The 14,839-nt window shown below is 50.1% G+C and overlaps 1 protein-coding gene across 5 annotated transcripts in view; it reads right to left on the bottom strand.

Moving 5' to 3' along the window:
• The window catches only part of CBFA2T2 (CBFA2/RUNX1 partner transcriptional co-repressor 2), a 60,922-nt gene that overhangs the window by 29,254 nt on the left and 16,829 nt on the right, over nucleotides 1-14,839 (bottom strand). Inside the window, exon 1 of one of the 5 annotated variants that reach the window (XM_065031832.1) lies at nucleotides 9,589-9,957. The exons of the other annotated variants lie outside the window; for them this stretch is intronic. The gene's annotated coding sequence lies outside the window, so the exon portion shown is untranslated. Of the gene's footprint in view, nucleotides 1-9,588; nucleotides 9,958-14,839 lie in introns of those variants that run through there. 5 annotated transcript variants of the gene reach the window in all.

A 14,839-nucleotide genomic window follows, 5' to 3' on the forward strand; every position in this document is an offset into this window, starting at 1 on the left:
AGGAGCAACACATTTTGGGATGGGTTTTAGAGGTGCTTAGGGGCCTGACGATACAGATGTGCACCCACCCAGCTCTGGGAGTGGGGACACTGGCGCGGCGCTGGACCAGGAGCCAGCACCTCCTGCAGATCCCAGGCATGGAGAGATGGGGATGAGCAGGAGAGCCAGTCAAGTTCACTGCTTCTGGGGCTCTTCAGGCAATGAACCCAGCAGACACGGACATAGAATAGCACCACATTAGCTGAAAAAGACCTTTAAGATCACCAAGTTCAGTGGTTAACCCGACACTGTCAAGTCCATCACTAAACCCCATGTCCCTAAGAACCTCATCTGTGCGTCTGTCCACCCCTCCAGGGATGGTGACTCCAGCAGTGCCCTGGGCAGCCTGTTCCAGTGCCCGACAGCCCTTTGGGCAAGAAATTGTTCCCCACATCCAACCTCAACCTCCCCTGGCACAACTTGAGGCTGTTTCCTCTGCTCCTGGCGCTTGTTCCTGGGGAGCAGAGCCCGACCCCCCTGGCTCCAAGCTCCTTTCAGGCAGTTCAGAGATCAGAAGGTCTCCCCTCAGCTCCTGTTCTCCAGCTGAACCCCCAGGTCCCTCAGCCGCTCCATCACACTTGTGCTCCAGCCCCTCACCAGCTCCGTTCCCTTCTCTCAACTCGCTTCAGCACCTCAAGGGCTTTCTTGGCGTGAGGGGCCCAAAACTGACCCCAGGATTCAAGGTTTGGCCTCCCCGGCAGTAACTGTCTCTGCTGTGTTCCATCCTGTCTCACAGGCAGCTGAGGTGGAGATTCTCCATGGACAACCTCTGGAGATTCTCCATGGACAACCTCTAGAGATTCTCCATGGACAACCTCTAGAGATTCTCCATGGACAACCTCTAGAGATTCTCCATGGACAACCTCTAGAGATTCTCTGTGGACAACCTCTGGAGATTCAGCGATGCACAGGGACCACAGAGTGACGGTGTTGGCTCAGCTGCTAATGCACTTGCTTTCAAAGCATCATACTGCAGCACAGCACACAGAAGACTTTCCAACTCATCACTCTTAGGATTGCCCTACACTAGTTATTAGTAACCTGCGTTAGCCTGGCCACCATCAACTGCTGCACAAGGCAAAGACACAGTTGATGTTAACCAAGAAGTGCGACCACCAAAACTGCAAACCCAGGAAATACAGAGCCCACCCTACAAACAAATAAAAATCAGCAAAAGCCCACGTTTGTTTTAAACTATTTTCCTCTCCCAGTCACAGCAAAGCCTGTGACACAGTGCCTATAAATTTCCTCTAACGATGCGGCGGCGAGGCAGAGACCCATCTGTGCTCGGGCACAGGTGAGACTTTTCACTATCGTGTAAGTGCAGCCTGCCTTTCAATTACACTCACCAGCCCATTAGGCAAATTAGATTTGCATACGAGAGGATAACTAGAAAGTCAAGAAATAGGCCCTGAAGTAAAATACGTTTTATAACCTACATATCCCCGGGAAGATGTGGACAGTAAGCCCGCCATTCAGCCCAGGGCTGTGTTTGATGCTGATGGTCTCCAGGTTTCTGCTCTGAGCGCTGGCGTGATTTTGAGGACAGTCTCTCCAGCAGGCAGAGCTGAAGCCAGACAAAGACATCTGCGCATCCTGCATCCCCACCTCCCCCAAATATGCCCATTTCTGCAAGGGCTTTGCACCACTTGCAGGTTCTGCCTTGTAGTTTGCTTGACAGTAGATTAAAATATTACTGGCCCCAGGGAATTTAAATTGATTCCACCTGGGTTTCAATAAACACACCACTGAACGACACAATTATTTGCAGCACCCTAAGAAGGTGCGCCAGCGGTGTGGGATTACACCGGTGTCCCATGTCACCGAGGACATTCGTGTGGACTAAATGGTCCTGCTCAGGTGATGCTGACAAACTAATCTGCTCGCATGTACTTTTTTATTCCTGGTGAGTGTATGCAAACCAGAGACAACCTAGCTCATCTCCCAGATTCCAGATGGCACTTGCAAACCTTGTCTGTGTATCAAATGTTGTTTTTTAGATCAAGTGTCCTTGGTTGACAACACAGAACTTCAAGATGCTATCTTTAGAGAGGCCTCTCTGCAAAGAAACACCCTTGGAGCATACGTTACAGGGAATATGCTAATGTGGCAGGGTTTGTTCAGCGGACGCAAATGTATCTGGAGCTCAGATACGCCAGAACACGCTGAACCTGCCTGAAGATGAAGGGTTATCCAGCTCCTCTCTTAACACTGAGCCCCTACAGAAAAGACACGTCAACAAGCTAAGATTGCAGAGACAGGTTAACGTGCATCGCTGGAGAGGTCAGGATGGGCTCACAAAGGCCACTCGTACACAAGAGCCATGCTCACCAAAACGCTGCTACATGAGTTAGAGTAGCTGAAAACAGACAGCAAAATCGGAGGCTTTTTCATTCCTTCATTTCTCCTACAGGTTTAGAGATTCTTACCCTGTTCTCCTGTTCATCTAAATGCAAGAGCCTAATAAGAAACTGATGGTTTTCTTCCTCAAGGTCTTCATTTCCTCCTCCAGATTCCATGTAAAGATAAAAGCAGCACATGCAAAGTACGTTGTGGGTTTTTTCTTTTAAACAGCCCATTAATAAACAACAAAACTCAACAAAACTTTCAGTTTCACGCAGCCCTGAGACTGTAACGTTACCCTCAGCAAAAATATCAGTAGCAGTGGTTAAAAATAACACCACAACCCCCCAAAATCCCACCACCCTGAGTTGTTTTCTATGCTCCTTAGCTCCGAGAACAGGAATCGTTACCTGCATGTGGAAAAGCACGAAGCAGCCCTGACCTGCACGCACCGAGCAGCACACCCGCATTACCAGAGCTTGGGAGAAGACAAAGGCGGCGGCAAACAGAAAAGGTTCCGGCACAGCTCATGCCCAGGATCAGAAGGTGACACCAACAGCAGCGAGGTGGCTGAAAAGAACATTTCAGAGCAGCGACATCAGGTAAAGCAGCTTCTTTTGAAAAAAGAAAGTGATCCAGGAGGTAGCTCCTTCCATATTGCAGGCGCTCACAGTAAACACCATATGGCCTGTTAATTTAATTAGGGAGAAGAAACCCCCGAAGTTTGAGATTTGACTTTGAAGGGTTTAAAACAAGCATGAAGAAAATTGCTCAAGACTCTCTCTTAGGTTGTCTCGCTAACTTCATCCATCCTTCTGACCCGATTTACCTTGTGGCTCTCTCTCCACACCGCACAAGCACCTCTAAGGGGCGGATTCTTTTGTTTCTACAAGTCCATCACTAGATATGCACAACCGCCACCATTGCACCTGCACGGCTGCTTCCCAGAACATCTGGTGGTCCATGCCAGGCAGACGTGGCGGGATGGGTCCTTATCAGGATGGAGGTGCCTGCAGTACATAACCTGAGGACTTCAGTTCAATCCATCCCCTCAGATGCCAACCAGGATTTTTATTCGAAACCCTTCTCACAAACTGCGTCGGCGGGTCCCACCCATCACCGCAGGATGGACCTCGAGGTGGAGGTCAACCTGACAAATCGTGGAATCACAGGATGTCCTGAGTTGGAAGGGACCCACAAGGATCACTGAGTCCAACTCCTGCAACTGCACAGGACAAATGCCAAAGAACCGATGCTGTCTCACAAGCCATAACAGCTGAGGTTTGTGGGGCTTTGATGGGCCTGGCAGAAAGGGATCTGGGGGTGTTGGTGACAGCGGCTGAATATGACCCAGCCTGTGCCCAGGTGGCCAAAAAGCCAACAGCATATTGGCTTGTGTCAAAAACAGTGCGGCCAGCAGGACTAGAGAAGTGGTTGTACCACTGTATTCAGCACTGGTGAGGCCAAACCTTGAATCCTGGGGTCAGTTTTGAGCCCCTCCTTGTAAGAAGGACATTGAAATACTAGCGAGGGTGCAGAGAAGGGAACGGAGCTGGTGAGGGGCTGGAGCACAAGTGTGATGGAGCAGCTGAGGGACCTGGGGGTTCAGCTGGAGAACAGGAGCTGAGGGGAGACCTTCTGATCTCTGAACTGCCTGAAAGGAGCTTGGAGCCAGGGGGGTCGGGCTCTGCTCCCCAGGAACAAGCGCCAGGAGCAGAGGAAACGGCCTCAAGTTGCGCCAGGGGAGGTTGAGGTTGGATCTGGGAACAATTTCTTCCCCAAAGGGCTGTGGGGCATTGGAACAGGCTGCCCAGGGCAGTGCTGGAGTCACCATCCCTGGAGGGCTGGACAGACAGACATGAGGTTCTCAGGGACATGGGTTAGTGCTGGAGTTAGGTTAGGTTATGGTTGGACTCGATGATCCTGAGGGTCTCTTCCAACTGAAATGATTCTATGATTCTACTCCGACTGACCAACCTCCAGGCTCGGACAGGCCTTTGTCACCCAGGCTGTTCAGACAGAAGGACAAGGGAAAGCTTTGCCTGACGCCTCCAGTGCTGAGCCCAGCTGCCCATCTCCTCCCCTGCTGCCTGGCACAAAGCAGCTCAGGGCTGCATGGGCTGGTCCCCTCATCCTGGAACATGACCCAACCGTCCTCCTCCTCGCTGGACACGCTCTGTGCCCCTGCAGAACAGCCTCATCCTCCAGTCCCCAACAGGACATCAAGAGATGTCCCCTGCCTGCTCTGCTGTTCCCAACTGCAGAACATCTCCAGGCAAACCCACGCTGCCCCACGCCGCTCCGACAGCGGGAAAGCCGGAGGGATTGAGGGGGGTTTTGGCTCTCATACAACCTGCTGCCCTGTAGGTGAACCGTACCAGGAGAAAATCACATTGCTCCTAGATTTCTGTAACCCCAGTTGGTGTGTAGCTTCTCTTTGGCTCCTCTCAACCATTGACTATGGTCACAAATTAACACCCCACTTGTTCAACTATTTTTTCCCTTCCTTTTCTTTCCAGACCCAGGTTGGGATCTGTGTGTCCCTTTCATAGGTGTGTCACAGTGATACGCCAGAGACCAGACTGTCCCATTTTCTAGCAAAAAACCCCCAAAACCCACAAATAACCAAACATCTAAAGCCCAGCAGACTTCTTCCTGCTAGCAAGAAAACCTCCTCTCAGGACACTGCAAACATTTAATTTACTACCAATTGCCCTCTGGTTATTTTACATTTATGGGGCGGGGGCCGAAGAAAGGAAGAAAGCAAGGAGAGGGTGTAATTAGCTTTGCTTGTAAAATGTTCATCCCAGTTGTAACAGCAACTGGAGCCTATCGGGGGCTTAATAGATTTCAGGGTTTTGTTCCTTGTGAGCGCTGAAGTGTCTGTGCGGGGCGGGGGAATAAAAAAGAGGAAAAAAATATATTAAAAAAAAATCAATAAGTAGATCCTACTTCTTGCCACAACCCCATATGGAAGTAATCAAGCACAAGGGTGGCAGCTGGGGCCAATAACAGTCACCTGCAGTTGAGGGACGTGGGGGTTTGGGATGGGTTTTTAATGCTAATTTCCTGGAGAAACAATGAGGGAGCGGGCGCAGAGCGGCAGCCGAGGGCGGATGAATAGGGACCAGCCAGAACAATGGCTGCACCTGGTGCCGGGAGCCGCGGCGCAGAGCCGGCACGCGGCAACAGCGCACGGCACATCTGTTCCCCCACAATAACCCGCTCCCCCCGACGCTCCGCCAGCATCCCGAGTAATACCGGGTCTTTAAACATGCACAGCTTGCCGCGGAGCAACAGGTTTGGGTTGTGTCGGGGCTGCAGCGTGCTCCTCCTCCTCCTCCTCCTCCCCAAGGCTGCGGAGAGCTCAGTGATGGCTACCAATACTTCTGGGGCTTTCTTGGTTTATTTTTGGTGAAGGAGATGCCTTTGAAAGGGATGGTTCTGTAGCATCACACTGTCAGGTTGGGGTGTCCTGGAGGGAAAACTGTCTCTTGGCTTTGTAGTTTCCATAGGACCAGAGAGTCACAGAGCAGCGGATCTGCAGCAGTCCTGGTTCTTCTATGTGGTCTTCTGAGCACCTGTGACCGTCCTCCTTCAACAGCACAAATAACGTCATGGACACGAAACGGAGCACGCCAAGGAAATTCAATACACATTATTCTAAAACCTTAAGCTTGGCTTATAAAAAGGCCAACCGCCCAGCCTAATAAAAGGCATTATAGTTACACTTTAAAATGCTTTGAAACCTCTGAAATCACTATTGTCCTTTCAGACGTAGGACGCCAACACACAAAGCGGCGCTAAGGTCAAGGTCTTGCCTCAGAAAATTGCTTGCAGACCCAGGGGCTGAACCCAAGCGCACCGTGCTGCACTTTAACTGCGGGTTCATCGCTCGCCGGTTCTTCCCAGCTTCTGCTCTCGCTCCAAACAAAGGTTTTTCCAGCATTCCCTGAGTGCTGCATGAATTAAGACAGTCTCCATCATAAAAATAAAAGTTGAACAGGCTCCCAGAGACCTGCAGTGATGCTGCCCCCGGGGACCGCTCTGGAGTGTCTGTCAAACACATTTCATACCTAGTGTCTAACGAGCAATCGGATATTGAAATAGTCACTAGACGCTAGTATAAAGGCAAGCTTCCAACCTAGCCCAGAACAAGTACAGATAAGCCAACTCTTATTATGGGAAAAAAACCCAACGGGCAACAGATTACCATCATCTCTGTTCGGGTTTAAGAACTAGACAGTGCTGCCTTAAATCTGCTACATATGCCCAAGTCCTCAAATGACTTTATTCAGCTATCCAGCTATGCTATAAACATCGCACATACATGTCAAACAAATCTTGTTCTGTGTCCAAACCCTAAAAAAAACAGAATTGGAGAAAACAAGAGGCCACCTGGCTCGCCCAAACCGGCACATATCAGTGCTGCCTCCTGCAAAATGCTGCTGCTGGTCACTGCCTTTATGGGGCAATTTGGGACCAAAGGGGCGTTGCTGTGAAAACTCGGCTCCTTAAGACACACCACGCTCTTTCCCTCTTGCCTACTGTCCCCCAACGATAACCTCTCCAAGTCACAATCCACTGTGAGCGATACGCGACAAAGCCCTGTAGAGCAGCAGTGAAATAATTCGGGACTCGCACTCGATCTGACAGACAAGGCAGCGTTAAGAAGTGAAACCCCGCTCTGTCAGAACACCGGTCCCGTAAGAGTAAGAGGAATAAAATGGAAGAAAAAAACCAAAACGAAACAACCCTAAGAGCCTGACCCACGGTTCACATGAAGAAAACTCCCTTCGCTTTTGGCTTCAGCGAGTTTAAACAAGTCTCTGCAAAAACCAGCAGATGCGACTTGCAAAAATAGCAGCATCTTGGAAGTGAGCAGGGGCCGTGGCTCCGGTCCCCGAGCAGAGCAGAACCCGCCTTGGCAGCGCTGCTCTGGCCTTCTCGCTGTTAAATGGAGTTTCTGCTCTTTTCCTCGGGGCATTCCCTGCGTATTAGACTTCTCAGATTAATTATTTGCCTTTAGCAATTCTGCTCCTTCCTCCGACCCTTCAAATCCTTCCCTTGGCTTACCGCACTGCCCTGTGGGCAATATTTGCTCAAACTGCCTTTGCTTTACCCCCTTTACATTGTGTCTTACACTGGAATCTCTTCATTTTGCATTATTTGCAGGTTTCTCTAAGTGATGGATGGTACCGGGGTAGGGGTACCTGGCTGGGGAGGACCCACATTTAGCTGAAGTGTAAGTAGTCCCAAAAATCAGACTAAACATCTTCACCATATTAATGGTGAAAATCACACAATCCAACAGACAATTCTGAAGGAAAACAAGTCTTCACTTGGAGGTGCTACCCTATTTCTGTAAAATTATCACAACTAGCCACCGAGTTTCAAGCTACACTCTTCCCCAAAATACAGTCACCTCTCTCACCTAAGCACTCAGCTCCTTAGGGACCCCAAATCCTTTCCAAAAATAGAGGAACTCGAGAAGAAAAACAGCTTCCCACAGGGCTTGAGCAAGACCCCGGCAAATTAGTTGTTTAATGGCCAAATCGTATCGCCCTGACGCTGGCAAAACTTCCGCTTGCTTATCAGAGCCCGACCTGCAAAGAAACCGCAGCAGCAGATGCTCCAACACGCTGCGCTGCCCTCACGAATTCGGGCAGATTTCGGCAGAGCCGCAGCAGAGCAGCACGGCTCTTTGCTGTTAGATGCTGTCGCACTCTCCACAGCTTTGCTGGGGATTTTTTGTCTTTAATTTATCCTTTGTGCTGGTGCGCTTTGAGACGCAGAAGTCGCAGAGCACTAGGAAGCTCCTTCTGCCTCCTCTCTGGGGACAGCGAGGGGCGCATAGGAGGTGTTTGGTGTGTTTGTCGCGGCTGACTTACAATATATATATTTTTAAAAGCCTTTACCCAAAGGCTTGCATGCTGCAAGAGCAGGAAAACCTTAAGGTGGCTGCCACAGCGGCCAAAGCGGAGCAGCCTGGGCTGCGGGGGAGCCGGGCAGGCTGCACCGCGCTCCCCGGGAAACACTGGCATTTGGCACACTAAAAACTAACCCAACAAAGCAAAGTGACCCAAAGGGCATCATCCTGCACCACGCAGCATAGGAAATATTCCTCTCCCTTTTTCCAGCATGATAGCAAACGACCCTCAGCCGCAAACTTTGAGCGCTGATTTTGGTGCATCTCCCGCGGCTGGGCAGGATTTCTCCGGCACATAAAATAGACTGTGAGTACTGTCACAGGGGAGCCGAGTGCTGCGGGGGGCACAAATAGCCTGTAATATTTAGCAGAGTGCATAGCCGGGGCGGCTCAGCAAACGCGCAAAGGGATCTTTACAACAAGCTACCCCGAAAGGGCTAGAGGAGCAAATTCAACTGCTGAACCTTCCCAGCAAACAGGGAGAAGGGGAAAAGGGCAGGTTTAAAATACACATGCAGGACTAGGAGATTACAATGGAATAAAAGAAAACACAAGCAGTCTGCATACAGCAAAAATATATAGGGCAGAGAGGTCTCTTCTGGTATCACAAAATCGATCTGAGAAATTTAGATGCTGGTAGCGTCAGTCGCTGCTCGCGGAGCGCAAAGACAAAAAGGGAGCAGCCCCGCCACAATGCAGAGCAGCTCTGGAAACACAGAGATCAAGGAAATTCGGGAGCCGATGTTAGAAATCTGCCCCTGCACGTTTAGCCGCCCAGCGTCGATATCAGCATGCACAAACCAGAGTACGGCTGGGCACGGGGGAAAACCACATTCTGCTAAAACACACAAAAACCTGCCCGCATTTCCATTTTCCCAGAAAATGCTGAATCCCAGCCTTCTGCTCACGGGCTGGGGGTGAGGAGGAATGGAAAATAAGAAAAAAAAAAAATAATAAACCATTCCATAGCAACGTAGAGCGAGCTCTAAGGCAGCTCTCCTTAGAGAGTTTAGTATTATTTCAGCTGCAGAATCCAGGCAGGCAGCCGGCTCCGCTATGGAAGTTTCCCCCAGCAGAGCCACTGCAGTCGCCCACCGCTCCCACCCTCTCCCTCTACCTGTGGCCCCAGGTTGAGGCTCTTCCCAGCTCGCCAGCAAAACCCACGTTGCTCTTCAAACCTACCTGGGGGCTAAACATCCCCCGAGCATCCCCCACTGCCCCCAGATACGCTGCGCCCTTCCCAGTCCCGTTTAAAAATACACCCAGCTATTGCTTACCCTAAACAGCACGGCTGCAAGGATCCAGCTGCTGTTGAATACACCTAGTTGCTTTGAAATATAAATAAAAGCGCTCTTCCTCCTCCCCGATCTTCGAGCGCAGCCGGAGCCCAGCCTGCCTTCTCCTTTCATTAGCTGGACATGTGTCAGGTCCCGCACATCTGCGATTTCTCACTGCCTGGAGCCGCCTGTCCGGTTCCAGGGAAACACAGATGGATCCCAGATGGGAAGGTCCTGCCAAACAGAGCAGCTCTCCACCTTGCCAGAATACCCGGCTCAAAGGCACACACCCCGGGCTCCCTGCCTGCTCCCTGCCTGCTCCCTGCCTGCGCCGCGCTGCTGCCAGGCTGCTCGCCAGCTGATGTCACCAAGCACACACCTACCAGCGCCTCGCAGCCCGCCTGACATTCACTTCTTAAATACGCGGAATTTGTTTATGGCCGGCAATAACAGCGAGACGGCGGCAGGGCGGCGAGAGGAAAGGGGAGCTTCGCCACCGCAGGGCTTTTCCACCCAAAGTCGGGTCTGCTTTACGCAGCGCCTTCGTCTTAGCCCTCAATTTTGAAATTTGGATAAGCTGTTGGGTAAACTAGCAAATTAATTTTCTGAAGGTTTCCCCATGCACATAAATCTTCCCTGTAAAGTCCCCTCCAAGCCCCAGCGCCGGAGTTTGCAGCGCTGGAAAGCCGGCATGTGTTAGTAATTAGAAGCAACAACAAGATAACAAGATACTGATGTTGCAAGGGTACCAAACGAGGACTGGAAAATTCAAAGGAAGAGCAATTAAATGTGTAACAGATTACTTGCATCGAAGAGGAAGTGTTAAAGGAAAATGTAAATCCGAAATGTTTTATACAGCGAGTAAATGCCACCAGGGATCTCACAGCAGTAGGGGAAGCTCACAAAAGAAACCCTCTGGACACAACAACATTTGACCATTTTCCCCCCCTTAACACACAGACGTGGCCACTCTGCCACCGAAAAACCTGCTGGTCACTTTGAGCTGCTGCTCCCGGACGTGCAGCGGTGCCGCGGTTTAACCCCGGCACGCAGCTCAGCCCCACGCAGCCGCCCACCCACTCACTCCCCCCGCGGGATGGGGGAGAGATTGGGAAGGGTAAAAACAAGAAAACTCGTGGGCTGAGAGAAAGGCAGTTTAATAGGTAAAGCAAAAGCTGCGCACACAAGCAAAGCAAACCAAGGGCTTCATTCACCGCTCCGCACGGGCAGGCAGGTGTTCAGCCATCCCCAGGAAAGCAACGGGGCACCACGGGTAACGGTGACTTGGGAAGACAAATGACACCACTCCAAACATCCTCCCTTCCTTATTCTTCCCTCAAACTGTATACTGAGCATGACGACATATGGGATGGAATATCCCTTTGGCTAGTTTGGGTCAGTTGTCCTGGCTGTGCCCCCTCCCAGCCAGAAAGTCCTTGACTTAGTATAAACCTTGCTTGGCAATAACCAAACCATCGGTGTATTATCAACATTCTTCTCCCGCTAAATCCAAAACACAGCACTATTACCAGCTACTCAAAAGAAAACTAACTCTCTCCCGGCTGAAACCAGAACAACGGATATCAACTAGAGGCCCCTGACTAATCCCATCAGCCCAGCACCATTCACCGCAAGCGGGGCGCTGGGGAAACACGGATTTTCACAACAGCATTCCTCACTGTGCAGATGGGCGGCTGAGATACTGGCCTGGGGAACAGAACCCACCCCTCCAGGTCCTGCCCAAACCATCCTCCTCCCAGCTCTCATAAAACCACCCCAGAAGCGACGTTTGCATTTTGTTTGCAGATCAGGCACCAACACATGTGAAGATTTCAGGAGGGATCCAGCACTCCAGTCCATATTCCTCTGAGCTGAGGGGCTTCAGGTCCTGGTATGATCCTTTCCACACCTTTGCAGGCAACACTAACTCTACCTCCAGCTACTTTTTGGAGAATCAGAGACCTACACACCTTACCAGGACAGCAAACTAAAAGCCCACTGCTGCCCAAGGAGAGGGATGCCGGCTTTTTAAAAGCCCAGAAATCACACGAGCTGATTTCTCCACAGCTGGTGTAAGCGTGACAGGATATTTACTCGCTCACAGACAGAAAAATGCTTCTTTTAATGAAATTTCCAGTGCTTTGGTAGGCTACTCCTAACTGCCAAGCCATGGCTATAAACCTCCTAAGAGCACTGCCCCCCAGCATCCCACCTAACCCGTCACCCCTGCCTTCTCTGCCTCTTGCTCCTAATGAGTTTAAGGTACCTCTGCTTCCCTTTCAGAGGGGAAAAGGCTGTAAAAAGAGGGAAAAAAAGTGCTTTAAAGGAAGCATTAAAAAGCACTGTGCAAGCAGGCAAAGCACATGTTGACGAGGACACGGGATCTCCTCCCGCAGAGGCAGGATGGTAACTGCGAGGGGACGCTTGGGCAGGAGACTTTTGGCTGTTGCTGCCTCGGTTGGGTGAGCACATCGCTGCAAAAAGCAGCCTGGCACAGGTTTCCAGGCACCCTCCCACCTCCCAAACTCAATTAAAAACAGTGATTTCGTGTTTTGGTTACAAAAAAAAAAAAAAAAGAAGTGAATCCCAATGAAGTACCAGCAGACGGGTACCTGGAGAACACTGTGAAGTGATGTTCAGGCAGCAAAACAGGCTGGGAACAGGCAGATCTGCCGGTGTCCCCCGGCACCCACTGCTTTGGGCACCCTGCTCCCCACTGGTACGGCTGCTGGCAAGGCACCTCCAGAAAATGTGTAATTTCAGAAAGTTTGGCTCGCTGGGGTTTCCGACACTTTTGATGAAGGTTGCGCAAAATACTAAAGCTCTCAATATTTCATAAGCTGAGATGGAAAAATCATCTCTAAATTAAAGAGACAATGAAGGGAGAAAAAACACAAGCCCCAGAATTAATAAAGTTATTTTCCTATGGACTTGTGTCTCACAATTTGCTCCCCGGCGCCTCGTGCTGTGAGGTCCCTGGCCGGGGTTGTCCCAACCGCCAGGGCTCTCATGTGGATTCTCTGATGTCTTGTAAGGAGCGAGCTCATGTTGCAGCTTTGCCCCCAGCAGAGATGGTACCAGGCACATGGACACAGCCCTGCGCTCAAGGCATTCGGCATCACACACCACTGCTCCCTGTCCAGCCTCATCCCAACAGCACCAAACCAGCCTGAACGTGGCCAGCAAATTCAAAATCTGAGCTTGGTCTGAGCATGAGAGAGAAGGAAGATGGTATACGAGAAAGAGAAGATGCTCAAGAGATGCACTCTGGGAGCTGCAAGGTCTCTGGGTCAAAGCCATATGAGAAAGCCCTCTTAGAAGGTACATGCAGTGCCCTGGGGCTTGGGGGTTTTATGTGAAGTAAGTAAATAGAACTAGATGTTCCCCCACCTTCTTTTTTTAATCATATTTTAACTTAAGGACTTCAAAAGCTTGTAAACATTTCACTTTACAAAAGCTGTCCCCAGCTATGACAACTGGGTTGTAACTACCATTTGTGACCCCACAGGCAAATAAGCCTTTTCCTTACTTTTACAACCTAAAAGTAAATCAAAATGTACAAAACTCAGGCCGCTCCGAGTATTTTAAGTATAGTCACAATTATTTGACTTCATAAACCTCTATGAAAACATACACACCATTTACCACGGCATCTACAGGTCAACTTCTACCAAAAACGCAACATCTTCAGGACAGGCGTCCCCAAGTCTGGCTGGAGTTGCGGTAGGAATATGCCCAAGCTCACGGCCCAGCCCCAGAGTAAGGAAGATACACGTGGTTTTGGGGCCTCAAGGCAAAAAACTAAAGGTGGGGACACCCTAAATGGAATCCGTTGCAAAGCCGCCTTTGAACAGCTCACCCGCACACCATGTGCTGCTCAGCCACCGCCTCCACAAACGCAGGCAACGCACTAACAGAAGACACCAAGATATGTCATCTACCAACCTCGAACGCGGCCGGTGTGTAACCAAGAGGCTCCCCAAATATGCGCTAAAATAGCTTTTGTAACGCAGACATCACACTGCAGTGGAAGGAGGGGCTGCAGGCAGCACAGAACGCCTTCCCCGGCTTGCCCATTAATCGGCTTCTGCTTTCTTCTCATGGGAATGTTCCATGGAAAGAACGATGCAAACGAAGTCTGAACACTGGGAGCTATTGATACCTGCTGCTCAGTGCGGTTTCTGAGGCAAGTGAGGAAATCTGAAGAATTTTTCCAGTTTCCAGTGGAATTTTTATGCCTATCACAATCCATTGCCACAGCAAACACAAGAGACACGAACTACTGATTTCTCTTCAATTCCACCCGTATTTCATGATGCGACACAGCTTTATTTTTCTGCCTGCTGTGTTCTTACCTCGGAAAGAAGTTTCACTCGTATGCACAGCAACCCTGGCAAGCCCTTGTCTCTTCAAGCTGACCACTTTCCATCGCACGCAAAAATAAACCCAAACGCACCAAGGCAGCCAAAGCCATTTATCGGGCTAAGTGGAACCCGTAAATCCATGCTAACTGGAATCTGATGGAAACCAATTGGGATCCTCCTCTTCCTCCAGGCTCAGGTCTGGCAGGAAAGTCCAACATTTTATTGCCTTCTTTACACCTTCCTTACAAGCCGGGGGGGCCAAGGAGGGGCTGCTCCCTTTGGAGCGATGCTGGTGGGGTTGCAGGGCTCCCCGACCCGAGTTCAGGCTCAGCAGACAGAGACATGGACCTCGCAAACCATTCCCAGCAAATTTATCACATTTCACAAACATCTTCTTTTCAATACATCCATTATTTAAATTTGCACATGGCAGATTATGCTAACAAGCTTAATTTGTCAAGTAAATCTAATCAACTTGCATCCTTCAGGAGCGAACACGAGTAGCGTTCGGCTTTTGTGCCATTTCAATAATGCCCAGAGAGGGGAAAAAAGCGTATTAAAAGTTGGCTTTAACTGAGACGGCAGAATTTGCACCCTACAACTATAAGACATCACAAATACACAGTGGGAGAAGAGATGTAACAAGGAGTTAAGCACGACCTAACCAAATCACTGAAACTTTAACTCTGGCCACTGATTTCGAGCTGGGGCGGGGAGCACCTAAGCAAAAGTTACTTTATTCTCGCTTATATGACCACATATGTAAAGAAAAAACACTGACATCCCATCCAAAAAATTCCCCCCCCAAATAACACAGCAATCCCTAAATCTAACACCCTTGCTCTGATTAGAAATCCAAGCCTCCGTAGCTGTCATGGGTATTTAAA

The sequence above is a fragment of the Columba livia genome, chromosome 16, assembly GCF_036013475.1.
Source record: "Columba livia isolate bColLiv1 breed racing homer chromosome 16, bColLiv1.pat.W.v2, whole genome shotgun sequence".
Classification (NCBI taxonomy): Eukaryota; Metazoa; Chordata; class Aves; order Columbiformes; family Columbidae; genus Columba; species Columba livia.